Source organism: Phoca vitulina, unplaced genomic scaffold (genome assembly GCF_004348235.1).
Source record: "Phoca vitulina isolate PV1807 unplaced genomic scaffold, GSC_HSeal_1.0 scaffold3, whole genome shotgun sequence".
Taxonomy (NCBI): domain Eukaryota; kingdom Metazoa; phylum Chordata; class Mammalia; order Carnivora; family Phocidae; genus Phoca; species Phoca vitulina.
The window spans coordinates 45,405,208-45,427,795 of NW_022589706.1; positions in this window are offsets into that span (position 1 = coordinate 45,405,208).

The following is a 22,588-nucleotide window of genomic DNA, read 5'->3' on the forward strand; positions in this document are numbered from 1 at the left end:
AATGTCTATCCTCCTGGGGCTCAGTACAGGACAACTCTGTAGGGTCATGCCAACTCCAGAACCCCCTCTGCTACTTTCTAACACTCCCTCACTGGTGTCAGCCCCAAGGATTGCCCAGTAAACACCTGCATGCAAATCTCTAACTCCAGTTTGGACTCCCAGTGATACTCATCTACAACAAATTCTATTCTGCAAGACAAGCTCCAAATCTCAATCTTTGTGTTTTAGACTTCACAGATTTTTTTAAGCTTTTAAACTGTGAGTCAAAGACAAATTATCACTCTCCTACTCAGTGTGTAAGCTTTTGCTCTTAGACACAATGGCTTAATATTTCTACCATTTGTTCCCAGTTACTCATGTGACTACTTAATATCACAGTTCAGTGTTTCTAGGCACACAGCCAGATTACAAGTCCAGCTATAGATTTTTAACATTATACTCCCCCAAGCCAAGTACACTTAAATGAGTATTTAATTGAATTAATTAGGAAATTATCACTTAGTTTAAGTAACCTAATTGTTCTTAGCATTGGCAAGAATCCCAACATTTACAAACTGAGTTAAATGTGTGATACCAAGACTAAGACAACATAAATTCAACTCAGAATGTTAAAGCATAAATTAAGTGTTGTTAAAAGATGCATAAAGCTGCATGCATAGATAAATAGTAGATGAAGATATATTGTATATGAACTTTAAGTGCACCACAAAACAGGGGCTTATAACTAAAAGGTATGTTGATCTTTTGCATCTGTTATTCTTCAGAAGGTGTAACTTATTTCTATAAAAATTAACATTTATAATGAAAAGTGGAGTTCTTTATATTTTAAGAGCCATGTATATTAAATATGTCATTCAGCATGTGTTATATTTGAAAATATGAAATGCTTTGTATGCAAATGCATTTTCATTTACAAAAATGTTATTGTCCTATAGATACAATTCTATTTATTTTTATGAAAGACACTTGTCTTTTAAGGCCTACCTATTTTATTGCTTGTAACACCAATTTACTATCTCTGATAGCTGCATAATACTCCTTTGATTTACTTAACTATTGCTAATTTTATATGGCCAGTATTAAGCAGCTAGATTACCACCAACTCCTTAATAACATAATTATGAAAAGAAAATCTTCATACACGTTTCTTTCTTTGCCTGTATGAGAGTTACACTGAGATATAATCACAAGTGGGATTATAACATATCAATATATGGAATTTTAACATATTTAATTTTATTAGCCGCTGTCTCTGGTTTTTAAAATGGCTGTACCAGTTTACACTCTCACCAACAGTGCATGCCATTTCCATTTCTCTGTATTGCCACCATTCACCATCACTATGAATTTTCCAAGTTTTTAACATTTTATTTTTCATCTAGAGATGAGTACTACTGTTTTATGATAACTGGGGAGATTGAATATATCTTCACCATAAATATCACTTTCTACTTGCTTTTCATTTAAAATATAACCTAATTCCCTATATTTATGAAAACCATATAAAGTAATTGTTAAAATTTGTATACAATCCCAATTTAAGAGTTGTAATTACTTAATTAGCATTCTCTGATTTCATAGGATTTTAAATTTATTTTCTATTATGAACAATGCTGTGATAAATATCTTTATATGAGCTTCTTTTCTATTACTAATTATCTCCTCTAGGGAGAAAAGTTGTATAATTTTGCTTACCATTCACATTTTAAAGAATTCTTTTGACAATTTCACTGTTTTGTTTGTTTTTGGTGTGTGTGTGTGTGTGTGTGTGTGTGTGTGTGTGTGTGTGAAAGCTTGAGACCTGACCTATGTGCTACTGGGTTCATTAAAGTACTTTTGTGAGACAGAACTTAAAATAATGAGGGCAAAAAACAGTTCCTTAACTTTAGACACTCATTGGGTGATGCTGAAGAATTTCAATTATTTTTTGTTTGTTTGTTTATTTATTTATTGGTCAGGATATACCTATTTACATATTCACTTTAATTTGTCTTTGATTTTTGTTTTTACTTTTAAAATCCAGTCTTGGATTTTACTTGTTCACTCCTTTCTAATTGTTAAAGTTAGGCAAATGACATAGCCCCACACCAAAAGATGGTCTGAAAAGCCAGAGAAACCTCTCCTCTGGCCTTGCCTGCTAAACTTTCTATGTAATAGTAAAATCCATTCCATGAATTGTCCAGAATAAAAAATCTTTAAGATTGTTCTGAAATAAAGGAAGATACCAAAGGAAAAAAGGAGGGGGGATCTAATTTAGAAAAAAAAAAAAAAATTGTATTCTCAGGAAATAACAATTTTGTAGTAATTTAATTGTGACTTGAAGAATTAAGACATCTATTCAAAAACTACTTTCTTACAAAAAGAACTAAAGTAATGATGTTGTGTTCTCTAAGTGCTATTGCATACAATATTTCATATAAGTCATATTTGAGGAAGCTGCTAATAAAATCCTTGTTTTACAAATAAGGAAACAAAACATGAGAGATCATTCTCACCCAGCCCAGTACTAAAGGGCAGAGTTCCTCAATGTTTCTGACTGCAAAGTTGAACACTAATCTCTATGCTACATAATTGATTATAAAAAACTCTTTAGGAACCCAAGTAACGCTATATTATGAATATTCTATACTTTTTGTATAGAAGAGGAAGGTGTTAACTATATTTAAAACCAAAGCAGGTGTATTTATTATTCAGTATCATCATAATGAAATGTTGCTTTTCACCTTTCTGAAATGGTGACATTGTTTTTCAATAAAATTTGTATCTACAGTCTGTCTCCCTCCCCCCAGGGAAACCATTGCTTTTGTTTTTAGATTTGTGAATTTAGTGAAAACCATTGCTTTTTTTTTAAATTTGTGAATTTAGTAAAAAGCATTGCTTTTGTTTTTAAATTTGTCTGAGATTAAGATATAAGAAAAAATTTTACTTTGTACATGACTAGATCAAGACCAAGTAATGATGTTCTAGGGACATATAATTAATTATTTTTCAGGGTATCAAAGTTATGAATTTGTTGAAGTATCACAGATAGACTTATAAGTTAGAAACCAGGGTAAAAATCACTTTCAACATATCTTCTCTAAATAAATTTATTATTTTATGCCTAACCTAAGTTAATTTTTCAACTGAGTGGAACTCTTATAAACTTGATGTAAGTAAATATCCATGTGTGGTATTTTACAATAGTAGAAAACTAATATGAGGTTTTTTTTTTTTTCTTTTCTTCAACTCCCATGGATTGAGATTTCTCTAAAATCTGGTTTCAACATTGCTTTCCTATGGTCTATTTTAAGCAGTCAGTCATAGCATTCAAGCTAAATGTAGTTTATATTCCTGCTGTGACATTTTTAACAATTTTCTTTGCTAAAATTGGTCTTTTATGACAATTATTTTTTCACATTTCTAGATTTATTTCTATTGTTTAAATTAATTTCTAAAAACAAAATAATTATATGGCATGGTATTCTCTGTATGCTTGATGGTTTTTGAAAATTTATTTTTCCACTAAGCAGGGGATTTTTTTTCCTAATGCTACTAGGAACTTTTTTATTGTAATGATATTTCTTACTAATTTTAGTAAGAAATTTTAATATTTCTAATTAATTCTCTGGCTGTCAGTCCCACCTGGACTAAACAGGAAAGAATTTTCTGTTTTAAAACCCTGAAAAGTTAAAGAAAACAAAGTACTTGACTTAAGCACTGCTTTAATTTCTATCAAATGTGACTATGGAAAAAGATTATTTGAAGTGAGAAACAAGAAAATCATCTAAAAAAAAGCCTATATATCTCAATTATATAATTTTCTTACTTGTATTATGCTACAGAAAAAAAGCAACTTCTGTTATTTACTATGTAAAACTCTTGTATGTGTAGGAAGGAACTTGAGTAAATAGCACTTCCCATTCTGAGTCATAGTAATTTCTGATGTTAATAAATCAAAATGAAAAATTCAACGAATCAACCACCATGCTAACCCCTTAGATAAATATTGTCAGTTATAATATTCACACTAACCCATTGGCCTAGGCATTATTGTCAGTTTACATTACTGGAGCGTAAGAAACTTAAGTGACATGTCCAAATAATGTAGCTAGAATGTGACAATAAATGTATAAAAGATCTAAACTTGAGTGGTCTAACTCCAAGTACTGTGAGGTCTGTACCATACCATACTAGTCCTAAGATACTCACATTCAAGATATGCAACAATTAGTTTACGGTTACACTTGCCTCTGCAATGCATTGTTTAGGATAACCAGAAAATAAATGATCGTCAGTACAGTCAATAATGATAAAAGAGAAACTGGAATTAAAGGATCTATTTAGGGAAGAGATGGAAAAATAAATATATATTTAAATATATTTATATGTTTACATATATCTATATATATACATTTTAGAAATATATATATACATATACATATATTAGACTGCATTCAAGGTTTGAAATGAAAACACGAGAGAAACTGAATCTCAAGTAGTATAAGACAATGTATACAAAGAAGGTATTTAGAAAAGAGGAATAAAATGTTAACCTGTAAGGATATATATATTTATTAATTTCTCCATATAATTCTTTTTTTTTTCCTATCATTTTGGATTATCCGACCCTGACCCTGAAGGGTGTACTCCACTGGTCATTAGAAACACATAATAGAATTCAATCAGGATTATTCCTGCTTGTACCCTGAAAAGGTACAATCAGGATTATTATATATATTATATAGTATATATAACTGATTATATATATTATAACTGATTATTATAATCAATCAGGATTATTCCTGCTTGTACCCTGTCTCAATATTGACTTTTTGTACAGAAACTATTAAGCATGATGAATATGTGAATCCAAGACCAGAATGTACTATAATTTTTCTATACTGAATTCATTTATTCTCCAACATTAACTTGGACATGACAGCTATTTTAGATAGATATCAGTTTAAGTTTGGCAACTCCTGTGGACAGTACTGCGTCTACATTTATATGGATTGACATTCTTAAGTGAAAGTAAGATAATTTGTTTCTGATTATTATAAAAATGTACTTAGCCAAAATTAATGATTAATCAATCATTATGCATTGTCTTGGCTTTAGCTTTTGTACCTTTACATTTATTTAAAAAAAATAAAAAGGATAGCCAATGTGACAGTCCACCTGGAAAAAAGGAAATTCAAAAATCTAAAAAAACAGTAGAAAATACTGGTTGTGGGAATGGGGGTAGGGAGGATGGGGTAACTGGGTGACGGGCATTAAGGAGGGCACGTGATGTAATGAGCACTGGGTGTTATATACAACTGATGAATCACTGAACTCTACCTCTGAAACTAATAATACACTATATGTTAATTAATTGAATTTAAATTTAAAAAAATAAACTTAAAAAAAGGAACAAAAAAAGAAAATACTGGTTGTGCCCACACAATACATATGGAACTATGGAGAAACCTCCATCACACAATTTTTTCTCTTTACAAGGGAAAATGGAGTGGCTCATAACTGTACTATGCAGACATGGCTCAGAGAACAAGAAGCGTCTCTTCTATACGCTTTATCAGTCCAAATGGAGATTATCATTTATTTATCCTTGAATATGTCTGCAGATTGCTGTATCTTTCCCTCATATTTTTTTTTCTTTTACTTTTTTTCCCCCTTCGGATGACAGCTTTGGGTATACATTTCAAATGGAAATAGAAATAGCATTAAAAAGTGCAGATAAGAATATCACATACTAAACTAATTCTCAGTGACTTTCTCTAAGTGGAGTCAGCTCATTTTCATCAAATTTTAAAAGGAAATGATTGTATTTATATAGCAATGCTTTTTTCTTAAAAAATATACTGAATATGAAAAAGACAGTATAAAACAGGTAATCAGAAAATATCTGCTCAGAAAATTTTCTCAAATTATTAAGGAAAGTAATCTACTTGAAGTAAAATACATAGCATTCATGACATAACAAGTATTATCAACTAAATAAATCTGAGAGCAGGTTGATAATGTTTAAGCTATTGGAAATATCTTAACACAAGAAAAGTATGTATTGATGTTGCTTCACAAAATATTACAGACAAGCATATTATCTGTATGCTGTTAAAAATGGTATCCTATTTAAACAATATATATATTCCAAAAATGTTCCATCCCCTGCTATTGATTCATCATGCTTAATAGTTTCTGTACAAAAAGTCAATATTGAGACAGGGTACAAGCAGGAATAATCCTGATTGATTATAATAATCAGTTATAATATATATAATCAGTTATATATATTATATAATATATATAATAATCCTGATTGTACCTTTTCAGGGTACAAGCAGGAATAATCCTGATTGAATTCTATTATGTGTTTCTAATGACCAGTGGAGTACACCCTTCAGGGTCAGGGTCGGATAATCCAAAATGATAGGAAAAAAAAGAATTATATGGAGAAATTAATAAATATATATATCCTTACAGGTTAACATTTTATTCCTCTTTTCTAAATACCTTCTTTGTATACATTGTCTTATACTACTTGAGATTCACCCCACATATTTATTCTAATTTGTTACTGATTTCTGATCATTTTTATCCCTATATTAGTATTCTTCTTTATGTTACAATATATTTAAAGAAAAGAAGTACCTATGCTCATAACAAGTTATATGTTTTACAACTTCCAACAATTAAATAATCGAGTTTTAATTTAGCAAGGTTTTTTTAAGCCTAAAAATATATAGGTGTAATGAATGAAATGAAAACTTATTTCGTTCCCCAGGTAAGGCAACCTCAAGAGATCTCAGACAGGCACAGTGTTGTTGGGTCAGTGGTTCTGGTCCATGGCCACAGGAATCCTGGGCAGCGTAACCTCCACCTTTCATGAAGTTGACCAACTAATGTTTACTAGATATATATATGTACTCAAAAAATCTAGATTTATTAATCTTTCTGCATCAAGGGATAATACACTGCAAGGAAATCAGGGTGGCATCTTGTTAATGGGCAGCAGAGAAGAACCTCATGTAAATAAATTACCACAAACTTGGTGGCTTAGTACAACACAATGTATTATCTTAGCTTTCTGGATATTAAAAGTCTGAATGGGTCTCACTGGGCTAGAATAAAAGTGATAGCAGCTCTGTGTTCCTTCTTGAGACATTCATGTGATTGCCTTTTCCATTCTTTTTGGTGAGCTGCATTCCTTGACTTGAGACAGTTTCTCTGTCTTCTAAGCCAACAGTCATTTCACTGCAACCTGTTTCCACTGTCACATCTCCTCTGACAACTAACTCTCATGTCTCCCTCCCTCTTATGCTTATAAACCTCTCTGTGTTTACATGGAGAACACTGTATTGTCTACAGTTATCTTTTCATTTCACATCCTTAATTTAAGTACATCTGCAAAGTCCCCTTTGCCATGGAAGGCAATATGTGCATATGTTCCAGGAATTCGGAATTGCACGACCTGCCTACCGTCAGGCCTCTTACAGGGCTCTGAGCTTTTGCTGGGCTGAGGAGGGATTCGATAATGAAGAGCCAGTTCTGGATTTGATACTGTTAAGAAGTGAGGGAAATTATGTGATCATGTATGTATCTTATGAGTTTTATACAGGGGGTAGCCTGAGGAAAGCAGGAGTAGAATTCTCATGTGTAAAATAAGGGGATGTTAAGCAGAAAAAAGAATAATTTTACTCCCATTTCTACACATATGGTTGCAGAAAAAGTCCTAATCTAGATAAGAATACAGTTATTATTGCTGAACTTCCATTAACAGAATACAAAGGGAGACTCCAAAACATCTAGAGTGTGCATGCTGTCACTGCTTTTACTGTGTTGGGGATTTCCTCTCAGAATTGAACTGTAATCCGGTTATCTAATATATTATCTGTGAAATCATAGTTTAATGTCTTAGTTTGTATAGATTTTAATAAAAACATAAGTAAACATATAGCTATTAAAATGTTTAAGTGTCAAAACATTTACTGTCTCAGATCATTTTTAGATTGCCACTTGTACAAAAATTACGTTGGTGAGACTTGACCAGGAAAAAATACGCAGCATTTTAAGGGCAGTGTCAGAAGAATGATGTTCAAAAATAGTTGCCTATAAAGTATAGTGAGACAGAAAGTTTGAGATATGATGGTGAGTCATTTTAAGTACTGGATTATAAAGAATTTAATCTTATGATTCACAATACCTGAAAACTGATCACATTGAAATGGGTAGTAATTGTAATGAAAGTGATATTTAATAAAGACTGATTTAGTCGTGTAACTTGCAATAAATTAAAATGGAGTCCAGTAAAACATTTAGAATATTACTATAATTATGGAAATATGAAGAGCTTAAAGCCTTAAACAGAGTTAGACTGGAAAAGAAGTGATAAATGTGAGTGATGTTAGAAGAGCTGAACTTTCAGATTTTGATACAAGACTGCATATGTTTGAGTAGTGGGAAAGAAAATTCAAAGGTGATTCTTCGGTTTAGAGAACAAATGGTTAGACACATGGACATAACTATGTTTAAAGAATAAGAACAGTTTTAGCCATGGTGGTTTTAAATACATTTGGACAGCCAAACAAATTAAGTGGAAAACATTTGTATATATATTGGGTGCTCATTAGGGAAATGAGGAATGGGGATGTAGATATTTTAAGACATAGCCACCTATTAACACATTTAATAGTAGACATATAAGACATGTGATAAACATGGTATATACACAAAACACATGGGTAGTCCCGTCTGGAGGTGTTAGATGAAGAAGAGTCATTGGAAGAGACCAGGAGAGACAGGAGGAAAACTGGAATCCTGAAAATGTCAGGAAGTGGAATATTCAGGTATATTTAAGACTTCAATAAAGCAAAAGGGACTATGGTTGTGGAAAATACCATTGGATATGTGACGATTATTTTATGTATTAAAAATAAGTGCATTAAAGTTTTTAGAAATAGATTTTCTTTACTTTTCTACTTTGCAGATTAACCTTATAAATAACATCTAGCAAAATATTAAAACTGTAGAAAACTAATGCAACTAGTGTAAATTATCATTAAAAATATGGAGAAAACTTTTCATGATCAAAAGAAAATTGGGTAAATGGTAGTAAGTTTAAATTTTTTGAGAAATATTAAAGGGCATTAAATATGAAAGTTTTCATGTATTCTTTTGGATTTTGAAGTAAATTGAAGGAATTTCTTCTAATTGAACAATATATATCATTGTGGCCATTTTTTCCAGTTATTAAACATTTAGCAAAATCCAGCAGAATTAGTGGCAACAAGATAGATTGGAAAAGAGACCTTTTCATTTTATATTGTTGGCTTTTGTAAAAATTTATAAACTAATGCTGCTTTTAGGTTAGATTTTTAAAATGTATATTCCAAACCTCCCTTTCTGAGCCTTTAGGTTGTTTTTAGACTGGCAGATCAGAGCAAACTCATTCATAGAAAGCTCTTAAAAGCATGAAATTAAACTCTTTGCATTTTTAAATATCAAATTTTGAAGGACTGATAATCTTTTCTTTGAATTCAACCTGCCTAGGTCTCAGCACACTCTCAACAATTGCAGGCTGACCAATAAAAGTGTGTGTGCTTGCATTCTTGGCAGATTTAATTGCTTTGGTGAACAATTATTTAAATTTCCTTACGCTGGAAGTAATTATTAGAAGAAAGCTTCCTTGAAAGAATCAAAGTCATCAAATTAAAATGATACACATTCTGAAACCTGAACAATTTTAAAGAAAATGCTTTAAGATTATGCCAAAAAAAGACTCACTTCATTAATAGATTTGCCTTATTTTATCCTTACTAAAATTTGATTCTGTATTTTAATGATTTCAAGTCCTGCTTTATCTACTACTCTGAAATATTACAATGAATGTCAATCTTTGATGAACAAAGTTAATTAATGACGACGTCCACACCTTTATCCTGTCACATTTGCCCTGATTCTAATTTGTTTTTATTGACAATATATCCTGCAGTGCATTATTACTTACAAAACATATCATGTATGTGCTGTTAACTTAAACATTCAAACCTCAACTAGTCTTACTCTCCAAACTTGTTTTACCATGTGTTTCCTGTGTCTATTAATAACACAATGGTATTCCCACTGTTGTTTTTGACTCCTCAGTGTTTATTCCTGCCCCCCGCCCCGCAGCCCATACTCATTTTTCATTTTAGCTGTTGCCTAGGCCCATCTATTCTATGCATAATGTTTTATATCTCTATCCACTTGACCAATACCCTAATGTAAGCTCTCAATATTTCAGTCTAATCTTAATTCAGTAGTCTTTCTCATAAAAACAAACCAACAAACAAAAAACTACCCTTGAAAATTCTTCAAGAGTTATCTTCCTATAACAGAGCTCCAGTGGCCTACAGTATTGGATGTAAACCCACAGGACTTCAGGACATAGCTATAATCTCAAAATTTTCTCTTATAAAATAGTCTTACATGTTCTTTGCTCATATATCATTTACTCTAGGACTTGCCCTATTCATATATACACCATGTAATTCTAATTCCTGTGATATATTTTACATGCTGTTCTCTTTTTTTTGGAATATCCTCATTGGTGCCCTGTATTTGCTAAGTTTGGGTTCAAACAGCTTGTATTGGATGCTTGACTACAGTCTTACTAACGAAATACATATTTTATTTTACTCACTTAAGATGTTCAGAGGGTAGTTTGTGCTACTGCTTGAGAAAGTCAGCAAAGGTCAGGTTTTTAAATTCCTCCCAAACCCACCACCTCCCTCTCAATCTTAACTGATGGTCATTGTGCTCAAGTTTAGAAGAGGGTGACATCATGAATCATATTTAACTCTAGAAAAGAAGGAAGAGTAATAGGCAAAATGTACATGCTAGTTGAGTTTGTCTCTTTCACCAAAAAAATAATAGCTTTTCCAGAAATCTTATCCAATTAAATTCCCAGAAGTCCATTCAGAATCAATTCCTATATGCAACCCCCATTGTAACAGGCATCTTTACATGTTGTATTTTAAATGTTGTTCATTACTGTCCCTTGAAAAAATTGGTTTCTTTTATTAAGAAAGTAAGTGAGCTCATATATTAGACAATGGTGTCTGTAATATCTCCACTTTCCACCCCACAACTATATATTCAATTCTTATTCTTTATTTAAACTCAAATTAAATTTGATCTTCAAAGTGAACCCTACCGTGATCCTAAATCTGGAATCATCTCTCCATGTCTTAAAATCTTGTAGCAATTTCTTTACATTCCTTTCATGGTGCCTATTTTTTACATTGAAATAGTATGTACATTCTATGTACTTTATATGTTTATGAAATCACAATACTAACATATATAGGCCCAGCTTCTCTGCTGTTCTGTGAAGCACTCTGACATTCTGGAGGTGTAGTGAGTTTGCAATTTCTGTCAGATTCCCTGTAGTTGCATCTTGATAAGGAATCAAAATCTCCCTATGCAGAATCTTCCTGGAAGTTGTTCAAGTGCGCCTTAGCAAGATACATCAAAATGACCAATCTTTCACTATTTTTTCTGGGGTGCAGGAGTTCAGAGTGTTCTCCTTTGGACAGGGTTTGTTCTCACAGGCTGAATCTGCGGGGGAGCTGTGTAACATCTTGCCCCATAAAGAGAGACTGTCCCAAAACACAATCAACGGACAGTTCTCACAGGATACTCTGCAGTGGTAGGCCTAAATTTCCTTTCTAAAACTCCGACAGGGTATTTCCAGTCTCTTTTGCTGGTTGTAAGAGTGCTACTTATACCTATCTGTGCAGGTTGGTGAAGAAAGAAACTCTCTATTTTAATAAAGAAAGCATTTGATGGAGACAGCAATAGAGCTTAGCATAAAGATTATATGCATGCATATATGCCATTTTTATTGAATTCTCAATATATCTCTCTCGGAAACACTGAATGATATCTAAAATATATTGGTAACTGTTACCAGTCAGGAAGTCTCAGGATTGGTAACCAAATGATAAATTAACCTAATACTCTGAAAAAATGTTTTATTTACAAATTTTGGATATGAAAATCTTGGGGGTAAAATGTTATAAAAAGGAATTTCTCAATATCTCAAATTTCACATGATGGGATAGAAGTTTGGCTATGTTTATATAAAGCATAATGTAATGTTTTATTAAAATATGCTTTTCCCAAACAAAATAATTGATTGCTACTAAAGGTGATGCTTATCTCCATCTCAACAAAAACTAAAATTATTTAATTTAAAAAAATTCTAAAAAATCCACTGTCCCTAATTTATCTAAAATGTAGAGATGTGTAGATATTATGCATCTCTAAAATATGTAGAAATCATGTATTTATTCCTGGGGTGAATGTATGCCATGGTTACTGGGGATAGGCTGGGTTTATGCCTGTTGTCCCTGCACAATTATTCATAGAGTCCCCCTTCATTTTCATAAAAGTGCCATTTTGAAAGATAAATTAACTTGTCATCCTATATGTTTCCAACATAAAATGAGGTATTCAAATTAAGCATATTTTTCTAGTTAACTGAATATTTTAGTTTCAGTGTTCAGGTCATTATCTGTTCTAAATATATTGAAATATTACCCCACACCCCCCCAAAAAAACAGTAAATAATTCCTTTCTTCTTAAAGAGTACACTGAAAGTAAATTAAGTATGTCTCATTTTAATGTAGTCCTTGGATATTATTGTGGTATTTATGCCTTTGTCCCTATTATATAAACTTGACTTTTAACTTTGTGATGATTGATATTGCTAACATTTTATTCTCAGCAATTAATATTTATTCCTATCAATATTGTATTTACAATTAGTAGTTATTTGCTAATGCATTCACTTTAACCAGCTAAGACCTTACAATGTTCTATCTTGAAGTTTAGGGTTGCAGATATAGAAGACCTATGTGGCAATTCTTATTTGGCAATTTTTACCCATGTATCTTTAAGCACTTTCTTAAGTATTCTGAGTGTTAGTATCTCCACTTGAAAAATTAAGTTATTGTTTTTAAAAGTAGATGACTCTCGTATCTTGTTAAGAATAATATTCATTAGATTGCCATATTTCTTAAAGGAGGTTTTAAAATAAATAATATATTCAGGTTGTGACTCTCTTTAATGAAATATATCACAATACTATTAGTTTTCTATCTCTATAACCATTTTACTTATTTTTATATTCTCAATTAACTAGAATGGTGAATAATGCTGAAATACATTATTCATTTATTCACTAATTTTTTATACATGTCATTATAATAAGCAATGGATATAAAATGAAGAATATAAGATTTCTACTTTTTTAACTTGCATACTCTCATGGGGAAGAAAAGCATAAAATATTGTAAAATAGTGTCACTTAATTTTCTTTTTAATTTTATTATGTTAAGTTAGTCACCATACAATACATCATTAGTTTTTGATGTAGTGATCCACAATCCATTGTTTTTGTATAACACCCAGTGCTCCATGCAATACGTGCCCTCCTTAATAACCATCACCGGGCTAACCCATCCCCCCACCCCCTCCCCTCTAAAACCCTGTTTGTTTCTGAGAGTCCATAGTCTCTCATGGTTCATCTCTCCCTCTGATTTCCCTCCCTTCCTTTTTCCCTTCCTTCTCCTAACGTCCTCCATGTTATTCCTTATGTTCCAGAAATAAGTGAAACCATATGATAATTGACTTTCTCTGCTTGACTCATTTCACTTAGCATAATCTCCTCCAGTCCCATCCAGGTTGATGTAAAAGTTGGGTATTCATCCTTTCTGATGGCTGAGTAATATTCCATTGTATATATGGACCACATCTTCTTTATCCATTCATCTGTTGAAGGGCATCTCGGCTCTTTCCACAGTTTGGTTATTGCGGACATTGCTGCTATGAACATTGGGGTGCATATGGCCCTTCTTTTCACTACATCTGTGTCTTTGGGGACCCAGTAGTGCAATTGCTGGGTCATAGGGTAGCTCTATTTTTAATTTTTTGAGGAACCTCCACACTGTTTTCCAAAGTGGCTGTACCAAATTGCATTCCCACCAAAAGGGTAAGAGGGTTCCCCTTTCTCCACAACCTCTCCAACATTTGTTGTTTCTTTCCCTGTCCATTTTTGCCATTCTAACTGGTGTAAGGTGGTATCTCAATGTGGTTTTGATTTGAATTTCCTTGATGGCTAAAGATGATGAACTTTTTTTCATGTGTCTATTAGCCATTTGTATGTCTTCTTCAGAGAAGTGTCTTTTCATATCTTCTGCCCATTTTTTGACTTGATTATTTGTTTTTTGGGTGTTGAGTTTGAGAAGTTCTTTATAGATCTTGGATACCAGCCCTTTATCTGTAGTGTCATTTGCAAGTATCTTCTCCCAGTCTGTGGGTTGCCTCTTTGTTTTGTTGACTGTTTCCTTCGCTGTGCAGAAGCTTTTTATCTTGAGGAAGTCCCAAAAGTTCATGTTTGCTTTTGTTTCACTAGCTTTTGGAGATGCATCTTGAAAGAAGTTGCTGTGGCCGATGTCAAAGAGGTTACTGCCTATGTTCTACTCTAGGATTTTGATGGATTCCTGTCTCACATTGAGGTCTTTCATCCATTTTGAGTTTATCTTTGTGTATGGTGTTAGAGAATGGTTGAGTTTCATTCTTCTGCATGTGGCTGTCACTTTTCCCAGCACCATTTATTGAAGAGACTGTCTTTTTTCCATTGCATGTTTTTTCCTGCTTTGTCAAAGATTATTTGACCATAGAGTTGAGGGTCCATATCTGGGTTCTCTATTCTGTTCCATTGGTCTATATGTCCGTTTTTGTGCCAGTACCATGCTGTCTTGGTGATCACAGCTTTGTAATAAAGCTTGAAATCGGGCAACGTGATACCCCCAGCTTTGTTTTTCTTTTTCAACATTTCCTTGGTGATTCAGAGTCTTTTCTGATTCCATACAAATTTTAGGGTTGTTTGTTCCAGCACTTTGAAAAATGTCATTGGAATTTTGATTGGAATGGCATTGTGGGTATAGGTTGCTGTGGGTAGCATAGACATTTTAAAAATGTTTATTCTTCCGATCCATGAGCATGGAAAATTTTCCATCTTTTTGTGTCTTCTTCAATTTCTTTCATGAGTGTTCTGTAGTTCCTAGAGTATAGATCTTTTATCTCTTTGGTTAGGTTTATTCCGAGATATCTTATGGTGTTTGGTGCTATTGTAAATTGAATCATTTCTCTAATTTCTCTTTCTACAATTGGGTTGTTAGTGTATAAGAAAGCAACTGATTTCTGTGCATTGATTTTGTATCCTGCCACATTACTGAATTGCTGTATGAGTTCTAGTAATTTGGGGGTGGCATCTTTGGGTTTTCCACGTAAAGTATCATGTTGTCTGCAAAAAGAAAGAGTTCTTCTTTGCCAATTTGAATACCTTTTATTTCTTTTTGTTGTCTGATTGTTGTTGCTAGGACTTCTAGTACTATGTTGAACAATAGTGGCGAGAGTGGGCATCCTTGATGTGTTCCTGACCTTAAGGGAAAGGCTTTCAGCTTTTCCCCATTGAGGATGATATTCACTGTGGGTTTTGCATAGATGGATTTTACAAACTTGAGGAATGTTCCCTCTACCCCTATACTCTGGAGAGTTTTAATCAGGAAAGGATGCTGTATTTTGTCAAATGCTTTTTCTGCATCTATTGAGAGGACCATATGGTTCTTCTCCCTCCTCTTATTAATGTGTTCTATCACATTGATTGATTTGTGAATGTTGAACCACCTTTGCATCCCGGGGATAAATCCCACCTGGTCGTGGTGGATGATCCTTTTAATGTATTGTTGGATCCTATTAGCTAGGATTTTGTTGAGGATTTTGGAATCCATATTCATCAGGGATATCGGTCTGAAATTCTCCTTTTTGATGGGGTCTTTGCCTGGTTTGAGGATTAAGGTAATGTCGGCCTCATAGAATGAGTCTGGAAGTCTTCCTTCTGTTTCTATTTTTTGAAACAGCTTCAGTAGAATAGGTATTATTTCTTCTTTGAATGTTTGGTAGAATTCCCCAGGGAATCTATCAGGCCCTGGACTCTTGTTTTTTGGGAGGTTTTTGATCACTGCTTCAATCTTGTTACTGGTTATTGGCCTATTCAGGTTGTCAATTTCTTCCTGTTTCAGTTGGCAGCTTATAAGTTTCCAGGAAGGCCTCCATTTCATCCAGATTGCTCAATTTATTAGCATATAGTTATTGATAATAATTTCTAATAATTGTTTCTATTTCCTTGGTGTTAGTTGTGATCTCTCCCCTTTCATTCATAATTTTATTAATTTGGGTCCTTTCTTTTTTCTTTTGGATAAGTCTGGCCAGTGGTTTATTGATCTTATTAATTCTTTCAAAGACCCAACTTCTAGTTTCCTTGATCTGATGTACTGTGTTTCTGGTTTCTAATTCATTGATCTCTGCTCTAATGTTAATTATTTCTCTTCTAATGCGTGGCTTAGGCGTCGTTTGTTGCTTTTTCTCTAGTTCTTTAAGGTGTAGAGTTAGTTGGTGAATTCGGGATTTTTCTCTTTTTTTGAGTGAGGCTTGGATGGCTATGTATTTCCCCCTTAGGACCGCCTCTGCAGTATCCCATAGGTTTTGGACCGATGTGTTTTATTCTCATTGGTTTCCATGAATTGTTTGAGTTCTTCTTTGATTTCCTGGTTGACCAAACATTCTTGAGCAGAGTGGTCTTTAGCTTCCAAGTGTTTGAATTTCTGTCAATTTTTTTCTTGTGATTGAGTTCCAGTTTTAAAGCATTGTGGTCTGAGAATATGCAGGGAATAATCTCAGTCTTTTGGTATCGGTTGAGACCTGATTTGTGACCCAGTATGTGGTCTATTCTGGAGAAAGTTCCATGTGCCCTCGAGAAGAGTGAGTATTCTGTTGTTTTAGGGTGGAATGTTCTGTATATATCTATGAGGTCCATCTGGTCCAGTGTATCATTCAAAGCTCTTGTTTCCTTGTTGATTTTCTGCTTAGATGATCTGTCCATTGCTGAGAGTGGAGTATTGAGGTCTCCTACAATTAACGTATTGTTATCAATATGACTCTTTATTTTGGTTAACAGTTGGCTTATGTAGATGGCTGCTCCCATGTTGGGGGCATAGATATTTACAATTGTTAGATCTTCTTGTTGGATAGACACTTTAAAAATGATATAGTGTCCTTCTGTGTCTCTAATTACAGACTTTAGTTTAAAATCTAATTTGTCTGATATAAGAATTGCTAACCCAGTTTTCTTTTGTGGTCTGCTGGCATGGAAGATGGATCTCCAACCCTTCACTTTCAGTCTGGATGTATCTTTAGGTTCAAAATGAGTCCCTTGTGGGCAGCATATGGGTGGGTCCTGTCTTTCTATCCAATCTGCAACCCTGTGCCATTTTATGGGAGCGTTTAGGCCATTCACGTTGTGAGTGATTATTGAAAGATATGAATTAATTGTCATCATGTTGCCTGTGAAGCCTTGTTTTTATAGATTGTCCCTGTAAATTTCTGTTGTAGATCACTCTTGGGGTCTTTCTCCTTTTATAGAACCCCCCTTAATATTTCTTGCAGGGCCGGCTTAGTCGTCACATATTCTTTCAGTTTCTGCCGGTCGTGGAAGCTCTGCATCTCTCCATCCATTCTAAATGAAAGCCTTGCCAGATAAAGTATTCTTGGCTGCATGTTCTTCTCATTTAGTATCCTGAATATGTCTTGCCAGGCCTTTCTGACTTGCCAGGTCTCTGTGGTAAAGTCTGACGTTATTCTGATGTTCCTCCCTCTGTATGTAAGGAATCTCTTCCCCCTAACTGCCCTTAAGATGGTTTCCTTGGTTCTAAGATTTGCAAGTTTTACTATTACATGCCGGGGTGTTGGCCTGTTTTCCTTGATCTTAGGAGGGGTCCTCTCTGCCTCTAGGATGTGAATGTTTGTTTCATTCCCCAGATTAGGGAAGTTCTCAGCTATGATTTGCTCAAATACATCTTCTAGTCCTCTCTCTCTCTCCACTCCCTCTGGGATTCCAATTATTCTGACATTGGAACGCTTCATGGTGTCACTTATTTCTCTGATTCTATTTTCATGGATTCTGAGTTGTTTTTCCCTGGCCTCCTCTTTTCCCTTTTTATCTATTATATTGTCTTCCAGGTCACGTATTTGTTCTTCTGCCTCACTGACCCTAGCTGTTAGATTATCTAGATTGGATTGGATCTCATTGATAGCATTTTTAAGTTCTGCCAATTCCCCTTTCATTTCTGCCCTTAGAGACTCTGTGTTGCCATTAATTGATTTCTCCATTCTAGCCATTGTCTTCACAATTGCTAGCCTGAATTCCATCTCCGACATCTTGGTTATATCTGCATCCATTTGTAAATCTGCAGCATAAGTCATAATCTCTGAGTCTTTTCTGTTTTGGGGGCTCCTCCTCCTAGTCATTCTGTTGATGGGTGTTTGAGGGAATGTATAGAGTCCAAATTATTGACCAGAACCCAAGCAAGATGCACCTGTTTTCTTGGGACCTTAGGGTTGCTGGCCTCTTGTTTTCCCAGCCTGTCTTCTGCGGGAGGGGCCTGCGCGCTGTTACTCAGGCAACCCGTTGGGGCGGAGTTGCCCTGCCCCCTCTGTGGCGGGGGATGAGCTCAGTGGGAATCAGTTTTGGGGGCTTTTGTTCTCTGGCGGCTTTCCCTGGCAGCTTTCCGCGTCTCTTCCAAGAGTCAGAGCAGAAGAGACCGTTTCCAACCCTCTGCCTCAGAGCAGAGAGATCACAGTCTGTTCTTCAGTGAGCTCTCCAGGCCACACTGTCTCCATTTCTGTCCGTGCTTATAAACTGCAGCATTCTGGGTTGTGCGCTCCTAGGCAGGGCCCCCAGTCCTGCCTCCAGGTCGGGGCACATCTCTGCCCTTTGTGCTTCTAAAACTGTCAGCCGCTACCAGTTTGCATGCGCAACCCCGCCACTCTGGGTTTCCGCCCCGGGGGCTGCTCTAAAGTCCTTTCCCCGCCACTACTGGTCTTCGCATCTGTGCCCCATCCCCAGCGCCCGAGGCTGTCTCTCACCGGTAATGTAGGATCCCCAGGGCGAGGCACCCTCCCACTGCCATTTATCCTCCAATATCTGCCCACAGAATCACAGCTCCCCGCTTCGTACCTCAAAACCAATTGCCTGTGATATTCTGTTTCTAGAGATCCAGATCTTCTTACATCTCAGGCTGATTTCGTGGGTGCTCAGAGTGGTCTGGTAGATGTCCAGCTCAATTCTGGGGACCAGTTGAAATAGGGTCCCCTACTCCTCCACCATCTTTCCTCTCCCCTAGTGTCACTTACTCTTGATGAAGATCTGCTTAGTGCTTAACATATGTCCATTCAAGCATGCATCTGTACTTGCATACAAACCACATACATATGCAAACAGACTCCACTCCTGTACTGTAATCTAACATCAAGCTTGGAGCATGGGTCTCTCCATCTATATACTGTCCTTGCTGATCGATTAAGGTGCTTTAAGGGCTAGTGTGGATATTTCAGAAATTTTAGTAACACATCGGAAGCATAGAAAGTAACAGAGAACTGAAGAAATACTTTAAATTATAGTATCTTTATGGTATTATGTAAATAATTTAAGAAGTATTGCATCTAGGGGCTATTGGCCCTGACCTGGCTAATCAAAGGTGACTGTATCTTCAGGAAATAAATTGACTAAAACCGAATAGAATGTGTGACTGACACTCGATTGAGGACCCAGATTAGTGATATGCCCAGATGCAAGAGTTCTTGGCCTAATGATTTACTTGTAAATGTTAACTTATCATAATTGTATATATTTCCAGTAAATTATCCTTTTTAATTGTCAGTCTATAAATTTCTCTTCTGGGCAAATAGCGGAAGTGAACAACATAAGATGGTATTAAATGATAATAAAAATATATTCAAATATTATGAGACTTCTGTAATGAGAATAATCAATTTTTTTAATGAATCACAGAAGACCTTACAGACAAGTTGATATTATAGCTTTATGAGTGCAATTCTCCAGGTAAAAGAGGGACTAACATTTTAAAAGCAATATTCCTAGAGCTTGGAATAGTTCAGGCTACTTGAATATGAGGTCCCCTAAAATCACATAGATGCACATGCATTCTACTTTTATACATTCTTATTTAACATTAAATATATTTAAGCTCTTTCTTTCCAATATTCTAAGTGAAAATTATAATTTATTGAAATTTATTAAAATTATAATTTATTTATCTTTATACACAAATAGTGTACTATATTGAATTAAATTGGTATTTTCAATTTTAGATTCAAGTTTTATTTATATAGCTCTTGGCACTATTTCACAATAAATAGAAATTTTTGAGAAACAAAATGTGGCATATTTGAAAACAAGAGCTTTACTCCCCATCTTATTTAATCTTGTTTGTATGTATTTCAACATAGCTAAGATCCCATTTTAGCTTTCTCTATTTATGGTCTTCAGTTTTTGCCTTTTGTTTTTATGATACATATTGGAATTGATAGCAATACAAATATTTATTCTGAGAAATATTATTTTATTTTATTAATGTAAGGTAACGTTGCTAAATTTTTTATTGCTAGTAACTGGCACATCACGATTCATTTCATTTTCTCTAAAGATTATAGAATGTAGTATTAGTCAAGATGAATATACTGCGTTTCTGTATTAAAGTATATTCATTTAATGGGAAAAAAGTCTTTTTTTTTTTTATACATACACTATTCACATTCTCTGATATAAAAGTAAATTGCAGTTGTTTTTTTCTGATTTCCATTAGTTTGTTTCCCTTTGGATTGCTTATTTTTATTTTTATTTTCCCTAGAAGGGATTGAGTCTAGAAATTCCCACATCTTGACTAATTCATGAAAATATAGATAAATATAGCTCTTGTGTTATTAAATTTTACTAGCATTTGTAAGCAATTTAGAAACAAATATGGTCAGTTATGAAAACTTCAATATAGATAATTTTATTTCATTTCCAATAAATAGATACATGCTAACAAGAAGGAAATAAATACAAATCAACTGATCTATCTTCTGAACCCCTTTAGAAACATCCTCATCTACTTATTAAGAAGTATTTTAAATGATATGTCTTATACTAATTTATATTACTTTTATAATCATTGGCCTTGCACAAATGTTATTCAGTTTATTTTAATCATCCTAAAAATTTTTATTCATTTATCTTTAATGGTCCTAAAAAAAAAAAAAAAAAAAAAAGATCAGTATGCTATTAAGTCACTGCATTTGCTTGTCATGTCTCTTTAATATCCTTTAATATAGAAATGCTTAAAGTGTCTCACTGTGTGTGTATATGTTTGTGTGTCTTTAATGACACTGGTATTTTAAGAGACCAGCTGTTTTGTAGAATGTCACAGTCTGAATCTGAGTGAGTGTTTGCTCATGATTAGATTAAAAAATTTTTTTTCTAACAATGCTACTAAAGTGGTATTATTTACTTTCCAATGCATCACATTAGGAGGCACACTATATCATTTTATCTTATTATTGGTAATGCTAAATTTGAATATTTGATTAAAGTGGTATCCCCCAGAGCTCTCCATTGTAAAGTTATTTCTGTATTCCCTTTGTTATATGAAGTATTTGGAGGAGTGATAATTTTGAAAATTACAGTGTTTTTTCTACATTTGGTAGCTAATGTCCTTCTATAGAGACCTCCCCTTTTCCCAGTTTTTAAGTGTCACTGTGAATTCATGGACTTTTTCTTTAATATATTATAATCCACATGACACTTTTTTTTTAACAGTCAAATTGCCTCAAAATTGGGAACCTGTTCAAGCATTTCCCTGTATTATTTACACGTTCTCCATAGTCTTCTAATATGTCTTTGCTTTCTGACAGAACAAAGTACTCCAGATCCATCTTATATTTTCCCTGTACCTGACATGGAATTTGCCATGTATTCAAAGGATCCTGATTTCTCTTAGTCAAGAATCACAGATAGCAAACATAATATAGGTGATACATGTTACTGAAATATCATAGCTTCAAATCCTTTCAGAGGACAAAGTTAGAAATATATATTTTTAAAACAAGGAGAATTCATACCACTATTTCCAATTCAAATATAAAAATCACAGCATTCTTCCTTGTTTTCCCCATTTCCAGTACTGTAACTTTCTTTTTTCAAAGTAAGAAACTTGTTTCTCTAAAACACCAATATATGTACTCATTTGTTCTATCCTACAACTGAAATAATTTCAAAACACTACAGTAATACCATGATCAAAAACAAAGCTGTTAACATGCAAGATATTTTATATTTTATATTTCTTTTTTCCATAGGATAGATTCACACTAAGTGCATCTTGGCAGACACTGGGTTCAAATTTTACTTGAATTATATTTTTTTCTGTGTAGTTATATTATTAATTTGGGATAAAGGTAAAATCATTTTGTTTCTCAATTTTATAGTTTATCACAATTTTATTTAATTTTATTAATTTATTTTTAATTTAATTTAAATATTTTATATGTAAAATAGGATCATGATCATAACAAAAGTATGTATAACCAAAAACCACATTAAAATTATAGATATCTCCATCTATCATGCCTATCCAATCCTCACTCATCCTATATAGCT